The sequence below is a fragment of the Tenebrio molitor genome, chromosome 4, assembly GCF_963966145.1.
Source record: "Tenebrio molitor chromosome 4, icTenMoli1.1, whole genome shotgun sequence".
Lineage (NCBI taxonomy): Eukaryota > Metazoa > Arthropoda > Insecta > Coleoptera > Tenebrionidae > Tenebrio > Tenebrio molitor.
The window spans coordinates 16,346,067-16,358,077 of NC_091049.1; the positions used below are offsets into that span (position 1 = coordinate 16,346,067).

Sequence of the window (12,011 nt, forward strand, 5' to 3'; positions counted from 1 at the left end):
AAAAATGAGTGTGTCGTAAAGACGCACGATAGAAGTGAAACTTTTGTATTAGAGGAAATCAGAATATTGTAAATTATCACTGATAGGTGCAAGAGGAGGTGCCTGAGCCGAGGTGCTAGTTGCTGGTTCATTGTCTTTATTATTTACACCATCCAAACTAGCACGTATTCTACTCCTTTCTATATTATCTCGTTCAATTTCAGATTTATTTTTTCTTTTTTTCACATTCTGAACTGTCACTTCACTCGTACGTTTTCTCTCACGCCACGCTCTTGTTCTTTCTGCACCTGACTTAGGCATATTCACAACAAAATTGTATATTTTAATGAAGAAAATAAATTATAAACAACGATAACACTAAACAATATCGAAATGCGTAACTCATTGTTCATTTTTAAGCCTCCAAATTTAAAGAAAGGACATTTTCGATAAATGCCGTGAGTGTGACAAAGACAGAAGTATACAAAATTTTAAAGGATGTTTGTATCGTGTCAAACAGATTAACTTACATTTAAGTGAGATGGTAATATTGGCGCAACCGTTGTGCGAGACAATGTTTACCCCCACCACTTTTCATCACACAAAAAGGTTGCCGATCAGAATTTCAAAACCCTCCCATAAAAAGTTTCACTTCAAAAATTGTATGACCAACCATTACAGTCACTTGTGAGCTAAATTATCTCACATGTGAATAATAGCTAATTTTAATTACCAAAAACCACTACCATCAGTTTGATGCTAATACCGCAGCCAACGTTAAATAACTAGCCGTGCTGAGAAAAAGGCAACGTCGCAATCGTTCAGACTGGCGGACCAGGTGAACTGCCGAACATCGAACGCCAAACAAACATAAAGGCGCGTTTTTACACGTTCTCAATAAATTAACATTGTTTATTAGATGATTATTTATTACAATTCCCATCTTACCCTCATGGAGTGAAGAATTGATTATATCTAATTTTACACTGTCCAGCAGTAGCGGCTCGTAACAAACTCAGAAGGGGGAGCAAACTTTTTTTTACAGACAGAATAGATATTTATAACAAAGGTGCTGTGCTACACACTTTTCCTCATCACCGTAGAGGTAGAGTGCAAGATGCGTTTTTTTACTGTGATTTCCCCAGTAGGCCTAATCCACAATAAGAAAAATTCTTTGTAACAAGTAACTAAATAACTTGTGGAGTTAATTCTTCTCCTTTTATACAAACTTTTACTTGAAGACATTCATTAATATAAATTTTTGTCTCAATATTTAAAGAATCATTAAAATTCAATGCAAAAAATATATACTAAATTCAACAATTTTATGTTCCCAGCTAATCAAATTAAGTTCGATTGAAAATGTTATTAACTCATTAAAATTATTTATTATATCGGCTTTCATAAAATTCTCTATTTCATCGTTTTGCATTTTAGAAATTGTTTCACGCCTAAACTCTGGATCAGTGCTCTCTTTAATTGCTGGCTTTGATAGATAAGACGTTAAATTTGGAAACACGTTAGGAACAGCCGCATCTTTTAGTCTGGGGCTTTTTAAAAGTAATTGTTTACAGCTTCGATCAGGTTGCAAATGTTTATCATATAAAATGATATCATCTAAAATGTATTTGACAGACCACACTTGAAGCTGCAGTTTTTTCAAGGGATTGCTTTTAACCACGATATATATTCTATCGTGCTTTTAACCATGCTTGTTTGCGCTCTACATTTTTGGGAAATTTGAAAACACCGCGATTGTTTTGTGCATTTCTTAAAGACGAGTCGTAATTACTTTTACAGCCTGTTACACAACACCTACAAGGCATGTTTGAATAATATTTAAATTTTAAATACCTGTTAGAAGTTAGAACCAACGATATTTCGTTTAACACACAAAAGTTAGGTTAGGTTTGTCTCGGTTTAACTTTCACCAAGTTGACGGCTTTAAATCCATAAGAAAATGCCACAATTTATTTCACAAACTCTATACTACATTCCCTTTAACTTTTAAACAACTTGGTGGCTTAAAATTTTGGAAATAAATACAGTTTTCTGAAGTTAAAACGTTAAGACCACTCTGTATGTACACACATGCAAATCTGCACAAACTGACTAGGTCCTAGGTCTCATTGTTGCCAAATTTACTTGAGCACGGCTAGTTCATTTAACATTGGCTATGCTAATACTCTCATCTTTATCTAATAATGACAATTATTTTATCTCCACATAACATACCTATGTTGTGAATAACAACATGCCACTATGTAGTAGTTAGACATCAAGTCTATCCTTAATAAGCAAACAATGCAATAAACTTCTCGTCCATTCTTCTAATAGTCCCTCACATATATCTACTGTGACACTAGCTGCTGAGTGATGATAGTTGTAATTTCTCTGTCTCTCAGTCAAGTTGCCATTATCTACGAAAAAGGTGAGTAAGTGCAGATATGGCATGACTTTGAATATGGCTATCCTATCACAAAGAAATAAAAATATGTTTAGGTTATGTCATCATGACCTGTAGTTGTACAATGTCATTATAAATGTTTGTAACTAGTAGGTGTAGCGGTGCACCTAAAGCATAGCGCACAGCCACCTACGATGGTACAATCATTTATTATGACCCCGTACCAGTTCATTACCTGCAGGAGTTTGTGGCAACAACTTTCCAAAGGTCTACCATTAATTGTTGCTGAGAGAGTATTGTCAGGCAGTCTAACTTTCCTAATTAAATCTTCACAAATAATTTTGTCAGGATATTAAAATATGGCCCTTGAAATTCTATAAACAAAGAAATTGTGTCAGTATCAATTATTTTTGGTCGATGAAACAAAAGTGGGTATAGTTTGTCCAGTGAGAGATTGGTTGACATAGAGTACTACCTAGCGTAAAGTATTTATTTATTTACCTTCAAACAGTAACATTTTTTCCCCTGAAATTATGCTCTAATTAATTATGTAGTGCATTTTGTAGTGTTGGGTTACAAATCTACAATTTAAAATTTTCCAATCTCTCGCTAGACGGAGTATAGTAAATACTTACTAACCTCATATGGCTTTTAAACTCGTGATTCATATAACGTGCAACAAACAATAATATGATGATAATGATAATTCCAATACGATGAGGATTTCGCTTTTCATGCTCCCGCAATACATTTCCCATTCATTATATTCACTATTTTCTTCGACGGTGCATTAAAATCAACAACCCAACACGAAACACGTTTGTCGTGCAATTGCATGATAAGTGGAACACAGACCATCAACAGAATTAAGACTTTTAAAGCCCGTATAAAACATGGGAGACACTGACAACACTAGCGCTGCTCTAGCGTTAGGCCAAACTAAATTACCGAATTTACTCGTTAATCCGATCGGGAGTTTCCGTTTAAAAAGAAGGTTGATTTGAATATTAATTAATAATGTCATCTGTAATTTTGAATTTTCAAATTTCTGTCAAGGTTTAGTCAGTAAATTTTATAAATTGTTGTACAAAGTAAATTACTCCAAACCAGTCTCTTGAGATAATTTTTCGTTATCTTTTTATTTGGTAAGTTATCTTTTTCTTTTTGAAAAAGTACGAAATATGGTTTTTCAGATCGCAATTTTTATTTTGTTTATTTGGATATGGGAAAAATTAAACATAAATGCTTTGTAAACAACAAGAGCGGCGATAAAAAATAAACATTTTAAGTATCCAAAATTAGAAGAACAAAGGAAACGATGGATAGAAGCTTTAGGTAAATGTTGCACCACCCTTCAAAACAGATAATGCCTTTATTTGCGAGAAACATTTTAGCAACAATTTCTTTACTCAAAAAACAAAACTCCATAAATACGCCCTGCCGTCGATTTTTCTTCGTGAAAACAAACAAACTTCAATAAATAATGTTAGACCAGCTGAACAAATTGAAAATTCTACGATTACTGAAAATCCCACTGTAGAGAATCCAATCCTTCCTGTTATGCCCAAGGCCCAAAATAGACACCCAACAAAATCTTCTAGTGTGTTGCAAGTACTTGAATGCAAGAAAGTTAGTAGTCGTACTTCAAAAGGTAGAAACATTTATTATATGGACCGATATCAGCGAAAAACAATTTCAAAATTAAAAAATCTTTTACACGATTCTAAAATTATCTCCAGAAATTTTAGAAGTTAACGCAAGATCAAATTATTGAACTAGATCTACCCTTCAATTCAGGTTCACTCGCCTTGAACTAGCCCACTCATGCCCAAAAAATCCCAATTTACACACAAACTCGTTTAATGAACTACTAATTTGTTGTATATGTTAGAATTTGTATTAAAATGTTTAATACTTATTTAGTCGTTTCTATTTTTTTTAAATAAGTATCAATTTAAATCAAATTGAAAAAAAAAATAGGCAACTAGGTATACAGAAAGTCAGATATGCAACTTGTGTTAAGTACTGTGTCCCAGTACGAAACGAACAAAATACGCAGTGATGGTGTTAGCAAAACATGTATTTGTAATGAAGAACAGATGCTCACTTATAACATAACATTAATTGACATACAAGACAAAAACTGAATACAAAAGTGAGTGAGAGCAGACAACGCTCTCTGTTATATGTAGATAAGCGACGGCCCTTTTTATAATGTGGTATCGCGCACCACGGACCCCGATAAGGGTGACCTAAGTTCCAACACTTCCCCTCGAGTCGAAGGTCTCACAAGTCACATGACAGTCCTTGATACAGTCCTTTTTCACAATACACTCAGACCTGATGACTCGACACACCACGAGTGCTTCATCTTGGGCAAACCTTTTGTGAGGAAGTCGGCCACTTGGTGATCCGTGGGCACGTGCTCCAGAGTCACCTTCTTCGTTCTCAACACGTCGCGTACGAAGTGATGACGAATGTCGATATGCTTGCTCCTGGCGTGGAATGTGGGGTTTTCCGCCAGTCTCAATGAACCTTTGTTGTCGCAGAACACGACTGAGCCTATCATTTCGTCGGCCCCCAGCTCCTGCAACAAACGTTGGAGGTATATGGCTTCTTTGACACCCTCAGACAGAGCCATGTACTCCGCCTCTGTGGTGGATAGGGCAACTGTTCGCTGCTTCCTCGAGTCCCACGAGACTGGGCCTCCGTTCAACAGAAAAATGTATCCGGTGAATGACCTCCTATCCTCGGTACAGCTTCCCCAATCCGCGTCGACGAACCCTGTCAGGGGGTCGGAGTCGGGCTCGTAGACCAGTCCCAGGTCCACGGTTCCCTTCAGATACCGTAACACGCGCTTTGCCGCCGTCCAGTGATCTTCGCCATAGCAGTTGTTGAACTGACCCAAGTGACTCACGGCGAAGGAAATGTCGGGTCGCGTAGTGGTACTCAAATACGTGAGGCTCCCCAGGAGCTCACGATATGGAAGCCTCAACTCCTCGTTACTCTGCCTCTGCTTCTTGATCAACTTTGTCCCCGGCTCCACCGGAGTCGCGACTGGCTTGCACTCTGACATGCCGAATCGAGCCAACATGTCCTTGATATATCCCCGCTGGTGCAATGCAACACGGCCGTCGACACGACCGAACTCGACGCCCAGGCAGAAACTTGCGTCGCCAAGGTCCTTTATTTCAAATTTCCTGGATAGGACCTTACTAATCTCGCCAATTTTCCGTTGGTTGCGAGAGGCGATCAGAATGTCATCGACGTAAATCGCTATCAACGTCGCATCTTCCCCTGAACCAATCTGAAACAGGCACGGGTCCGCAGCTGTCGGCACGGCCCCACTGTGCCTCAGCGTCTCGTCTAGCTTCAGATACCAGCTCCTGCCGGCCTGCCGCAGTCCGTACAGCGACTTCTTCAGGAAACAAACTTTGTCCCCTCTGCTGTACTCTCGTAACATGCTTCTGGCCTTCGCGCCCACCAAGCTGTCACCCTCTGACTCGATAATGCTCTGTAAAATGTCTCGGAACCCCTTGGGTGGCTCCATGTAAATTTCCTCTTTCAACTCACCGTTGAGAAAGGCTGTGGCGACGTCAAACTGCCTGATCTTCATGCCATATCGAGCTGCGAGTGAAGCCATAATGCGTATGGAGCTGAAACGAGCCACTGGAGCAAAAGTCTCTTGAAAGTGAATGCCAGGCTGCTGGCTGAAGCCTTGGGCTACCAAACGTGCTTTCCTTCTCTCCAGCGTGCCATCCGGTTTGAATTTGTTTCGGAGAACTATACGACTGCCGACGATCTTGCAACCTCGTGGACGATCCACGAGCGTCCAGGTGTCGTTCCTTATCACCGACTTCATCTCTGCCGCGATGGCGCGACGCCACTCGCCTGCGTCGTGTCCAGCCATAGCGTGCTTCATTGGAATTTCTGATAGGAACGTCTGCTCGTCACTTTCAACCTCACTTGGATCTGCTTCTGCTGGAGCGGGACGAAACACCTTCTTCGGTCTTCCCTTGCGTCCGGCTCTGACAATTCGTGGACGACCTGGACCCCTAGCTTGATGTTCCGGAACGTTTTTGCGGTCGGCTGTGGAAGACGTACCCTCGTCCCCGCTTTCGTCGGTCTTGTCGACATCGTTGACGTCTTCGCCTACGTCTTCCTCTCTGACGTCTGCCTCGACTTCTTCTCTGACGTCTGCCTCGACTTCTTCTCCTGACGTCTGCGGACTTTTGTTGTCGTACGTCGAGTGCTGCTCAATTTCGGTGAATCGTTGGACGGGACTTGGAATGCTACGGTTACCATCCGTGCGGTTGTCGGACGTTTTGACATCAGAATGGGGTCTGACTTCCTCCACAAATTTTACGTCACGACTAATCACGACCTTGCGCCCCTTTGTTGACCACACTCGGTAGGCCTTGGAGTGATCCGCGTATCCTAGAAAAATTCCTTCCTGGCCGCGGGAATCGAACTTTCCTCTTCCGGGCTCTCGATCCAGGTAGAAGACTCTAGCTCCGAACACCCTAAAATGAGATATGTCTGGGACCTTATCTGTCCATACCTCGTACGGCGTCCGACCGTCCAGACTTTTGGTTGGCAATCGGTTTCGAAGGTGATTTGCAGTGTTGACCGCCTCTGCCCAGAACGAATTCGGCAGATTGGACTCCTTCAACAAACATCTCGCCATGTCGAGTAGAGTACGGTTCTTCCGTTCTGCGGTGCCGTTTTGTTCGGGATTGTACGGCGCCGTCAACCTTCGCGTGATCCCCCGTTTCTTCAGGTAGTCATCGAACTCTTTGCCTGTGTACTCGCCGCCGTTGTCTGACTGCAGGCATTTGACTTTCTTCCCCTTCTGATTTTCGACGAGGGCGATGTATTCGGTAGTCGCCTTGAACACCTCTACTTTCGACTTCAGGAACCTGACTTCGCACCATCTCGACGCGTCGTCGATGAATTCGATGAAGTATTTTGCACCTCCCAAAGATTGTGTTCTCATCGGCCCGCATACATCTGTATGGACCAAATCCAAAACTTTGTTCAGTCGATTCGATCTCCTCGGGAATGGGCTTCTCGACATCTTCCCCTGTAAGCAGATCTCGCAATTGAATTTCTCAGGCGTGTTCGCGAGGCGAACTCCTCTCACGACATGCTCGCGCACGGCACTCGAAATGTCTTTTGTGTTCGCGTGGCCCAACCGTCGATGTAACAATTCTAACGTTACCTCTTTGTTCCTCGAGACGGATGACGTCGCGCACACTTCTTGTCCGTTTTCGTTTACGAAGTATAAGTCCCCCACGCGATTGGCAATCAACATTATGTTTCCCTTCGAATCGAGTATCGTGGCGTCGTTTTTTCGGAAGTGGACCTCCAGCCCGCGATCCGTTATCTTACCGATTGACATTAGGTTTGTTCTTAAATCCGGGACGTGTAGCGTGTTGCTGAGTGAAACGTTCGTCGTGTCTCCGTACACGTTCGCAGTAAACTCCACCGTTCCTTCGCCCATAGTTTTTGTTGTCGCGCTATTCGCCAGATTCAACGTACTGCGTTTGGAGTCGTTGATTGTGCGAAAATATCGTATCTCGTTGCATAGATGCGAAGTCGCGCCGCTGTCGAGGCACCAGCTCCGGCTCGAACTCTCCGATTTCGTTGACGAAGTGTTTAAACAAACGCTCTTCGCGCATTTGACGTTCTCGCTTCCGTTTTTGCTGCGACATTCTGCTGCTTTGTGTCCTGGGGGCCTACCACCGACTCGTGTGAGATTTCTCACCGGTGAGTTTTGTCACCAAAATGACGTCATTTTAATGAAAAGTGCTAAAACCCTACTATTGACGCTGTGACTTTTCTCACCGGTGACAAAAGTCGAATGAAAACGCGTGAGATTTTTCGATCGCTTTATTATGAGTGGAATTATGGTGAGATTTGACATTTGAAGTGTGTTCAATTCAAATGAAGAATAATAGTTGGTTATAATGAATAATATATGAAATGTTTGGTAATTGTTCACTTTAACTACTTCTGGAATTTTCGCGTTTTTTTCTGGATAGACCGCCTCAGGGCGTCCTCCTAGATCGTGTCCCACCATTCAAACCTTGTGCAAATGCCTTTTTTTTCTCTCTTGTTGTGTTTCAAGGTCGCGCCAAGTCTTAGTATAACTAAAGGGTAAGGAAAATTTTCATTTGCACAAGGTTTGACTGGTGGGAAACGATGTAGGAAGACGTCCTGAGGCTGTCTAGCCAGAAAAAACGCGAAAATTCCAGAAGTAGTTAAAGTGAACAATTACCAAATGTTTAATTAAACAAAGTGAATATTGAATATTTTTGGTTTATTATTATTAAATATCAGATAAAATTTGAAGAAAAACGCAGGTAGGTAACCAACCAAACGCTCTTTTTCTACATCTTGATGAGACTATTATTACTTGCACTGTTAATTCTACGTTTCTTTCTTTAACACACCCCGTAGTGTGCCCAATAGTTTTTGTACTTGTAAATTGTAAAATATGCATTACAATACGTGCTTTGCGTGTTTTTTTAGGTTGAAGTGGACTCTGTGGATTATATTTGTTTGGAATTATTCATCTAAAAGTGAACCATCCCTCCATCTATGCCTCTATGGGCAGTAGATCTAGTTCTGGCGCGAAGTCGGTGGTAGGCAGCCCCCCTGCGCCCTGCGTGTGTTCTGCGGTACTGCCCTCGCCCCTCGTTCCTAGATCCTCGTTCGCGGTGTGAGTACGCCGGACGCCGGTTGTCTCGCTTTTCGTTCGTTTTCAATTCTAATCCATTTCAATCCGTTTGTATTGTAATCAATGCTATCAAATAATTTACCGTTCAAAGTGTTACCTTTTGTAAATTCAGTTTGTCAACTTTGTGTGTTGTTAATCTAATTCTAAATGTTGACGTTATCCGTTCGTTTTTCTCTTCTTCACCCACGCGTTTCAGTTGTAGGTACAATTCGCAACAATATTCTTTGTGTTATTTTGCCAGTGGTCTGCAATCAAACTTGTGCATAAAATGGATGATTTAATGATGCTCAATTTAATTGAGAATTTGGAGAAGAAGTAGATGTGTTATTGAGGCGAGCTGCTGGAGTTATTTAATTTTATTGTGATCTTATATGCGTCTGAAAAGAAGACCCAGTGATTTATCTATCCATACTCAAGTAATTAAGCTAATAATAATGTTTTTTTTTTGTCTGCATTATTTTTTTATTTGTTGGCAGCACACCTTCTATGCTACGAGCAGCTATCAGGCTTATGTTGGATGATGTTGGATACAGTTGCTTCATAAGCATTTCTCAACAAACTGTGAGTGACGCACTTCATGAAGTAGGTAACAGAAGCCTTGAGCCAGCCCAAAGTAGGTACTAAATACTTATATTAAGTATCCTAACAATTTGGAAGCCCTTAGAAGTGTCAGACACAAATAAATTCATCAGTTTCAGTGAGCACATGTAACTTTTATGCATTTTTTATTTATCGTTTTATTTACAGGTGGAGTTTCTAATGGTCGGGTTTTTTGGACGTGGAGATCGACGAGGAAAAGGATTTGGTGCTGAACAACTATTAGGACTGGCAGGCTCTGAAGTCACTGAACGAATTGATTGGGTTGGAGGATGGTCAGAACCAGGAGCATTCAAAACAGCAACTGGTGTCAACACTGCAGCAATAAATTCTTCAGTTTGTGACAATGACTGAAAATTGCAAAACTGTTCACTCCACCTCCTGTTTTATTGGCTTTTCTCTTATTCACAGCATCTTCTTATTGTCTTGCCAGATCTGTAGAAATTAAAATAAAATGTTGAAATTAAGCCTTGGATATTTTAATAGTATACAAATGAGCTGTCACCACCAGTTTTCAGGTGCGTGGCTGACTGTTTGAAGCACTTAGCTTGCTGAGTACTGCAAAATAGGCTGAGCACCTGAAAAGTTACCTATTGACAAAAAATCGGTTCTAATTTTTTGATGTTATGTTTGGTAGATGTCAAATTTGTATATTTAGTTATATTCCACTTTGCACCCTTTGAACGATGTAGATATATATAAATTCTAAAGTAACGAATATGAAAAATTACCTTTCTTCACGCTTTCCACTCTTTTTGCGGAGAATTTTCCAGAAATTAATTCTGGGTGAGTCCGCATAAACTCGACCAAAATTTCTTTTTGCTCTTTCGTCATAAAGATTGATTATAAAGTTTCAAAAATCGTGAAAAATGATTTGTTAAATGTCAAAACCACGATCGAAACCTATATGTTGCTAAGCAACGAACGCGAATTGCAACGTTGCAATATCTAACAGATGAGAAAACTCATTGGTGAAATTTCTCATCTCACGCAATGTCAATAGTAGCGTTTTTAAAAAATGAGTGACAAAATGCACGTGAGTTTTTTCACTGGTGAGAAAACTCACCGAAGTCGGTGGTAGGCCCCCTGGTCGGTTGCACTTGAAACAACGAATTTTGAATGTTCCTTCGCGTTTCCCGCCGAAGTTTTTGCTTCCTGTTGGTTTCTTTCGTTGCTCGCGGTTTTCGTTGTTCCTCGAGAACATGGCGCCGCTGGATGAAACGTCGTGCGCACCACTCCTGCGCGCCTCACTTTCCTCGATTATCTTCACACGTAACGCTTCCGGTGTCGGTAAATTGTCACGCGATTCTATCGCACAGCGAAAAATCTCAAAACTCGAGGGTAGGCTGTACAGCACGAGTATCGTTAGCAGCTCGGCGTTGATTTCCACGTCCATCTCGTTCAGCTTATCAACCGCATCAAAAAATTCATTCAGATGCTCGCGCACGTCTCCATTGTCCGCCATCTTGTGCAAAATCAGGGTTTTCAGGAGCGTGGCTTTTCTCGCTGGTCCTTTTGACTGGTAGATTTCCTCTAACCGTTTCCACATGGCACGAGACGTCTCGCACTGTTTTACCTGCTTCAGCTCGCTCGAAGCGATGGATAAGATGATGTCCGACCTTGCTCTGAGATCCTTCCGTGTCCATTCCTGCACCTTTGCCGCGTTCTCATTGTTCTGTCCTGGTTCGGGCTTCGTGGAGATGCCGCTGACGTGTTCCCACAAGTCTTCTTTGATCAGCAGGGCTTGCATTCTCAACTTCCACGTATCGTAATTGCTCTTGTCCAAGAGCTCAATCCTGTTGGTGGCGTTCATCATGGCGTCTTCACCACGTATTCGTCCTCGGCACGTGTTTCACTAACACTCACGAAATTCTGGACTCATAACCTGTTAAGTACTGTGTCCCAGTACGAAACGAACAAAATACGCAGTGATGGTGTTAGCAAAACATGTATTTGTAATGAAGAACAGATGCTCACTTATAACATAACATTAATTGACATACAAGACAAAAACTGAATACAAAAGTGAGTGAGAGCAGACAACGCTCTCTGTTATATGTAGATAAGCGACGGCCCTTTTTATAATGTGGTATCGCGCACCACGGACCCCGATGAGGGTGACCTAAGTTCCAACAACTTGTTATACATTAGTTTGGCCTAACGCTCGGGCAGCGCCACTTGAGCACGTCCCCGAAAATGTAATCCCACTTGACAGTCTTACTATAGTTTAATTGTCTGTGAAGTGGAATCAGGGGGTGGAAACTGTATAGGATGACCTTGGAATCA

The 12,011-nt window shown here is 41.4% G+C and overlaps 4 long non-coding RNA genes across 9 annotated transcripts in view; 2 read left to right on the forward strand and 2 right to left on the reverse strand.

Annotated features, from left to right (window-relative positions):
• LOC138127749 (uncharacterized) overlaps positions 1-3,167 on the reverse strand; it is a 19,780-nt gene extending 16,613 nt beyond the window's left edge. Inside the window, exons 1-3 of one of the 3 annotated variants that reach the window (XR_011158377.1) lie at positions 3,026-3,167; positions 2,622-2,760; positions 2,215-2,452 (exon numbers count right to left, since the gene is read on the reverse strand). This is a non-coding gene — a long non-coding RNA (uncharacterized lncRNA). Of the gene's footprint in view, positions 1-639; positions 2,453-2,621; positions 2,761-3,025 lie in introns of those variants that run through there. The other 2 variants (XR_011158378.1, XR_011158376.1) reach the window with 2 other exon arrangements.
• A 3-nt stretch (positions 3,168-3,170) lies between these two features.
• On the forward strand, positions 3,171-3,857 carry LOC138127756 (uncharacterized). The gene is made up of 2 exons (XR_011158390.1): positions 3,171-3,531; positions 3,580-3,857. It is a non-coding gene; the product is annotated as an uncharacterized lncRNA (long non-coding RNA).
• Positions 3,858-8,114: 4,257 nt separating this feature from the next.
• On the forward strand, positions 8,115-10,192 carry LOC138127746 (uncharacterized). 4 transcript variants are annotated; one of them, XR_011158370.1, is made up of 4 exons: positions 8,115-8,751; positions 8,921-9,544; positions 9,605-9,825; positions 9,876-10,192. It is a non-coding gene; the product is annotated as an uncharacterized lncRNA (long non-coding RNA). The 4 variants fall into 4 exon arrangements; XR_011158373.1 differs by having other exon boundaries at positions 9,325-9,544; XR_011158372.1 differs by lacking the exon at positions 8,115-8,751 and having other exon boundaries at positions 8,766-9,110; positions 9,325-9,544.
• LOC138127764 (uncharacterized) lies at positions 9,837-10,781 on the reverse strand. The gene is made up of 2 exons (XR_011158397.1): positions 10,457-10,781; positions 9,837-10,303 (listed from the first exon to the last, which is right to left on the reverse strand). It is a non-coding gene; the product is annotated as an uncharacterized lncRNA (long non-coding RNA).
• Between the last annotated feature and the right edge of the window lie 1,230 nt (positions 10,782-12,011).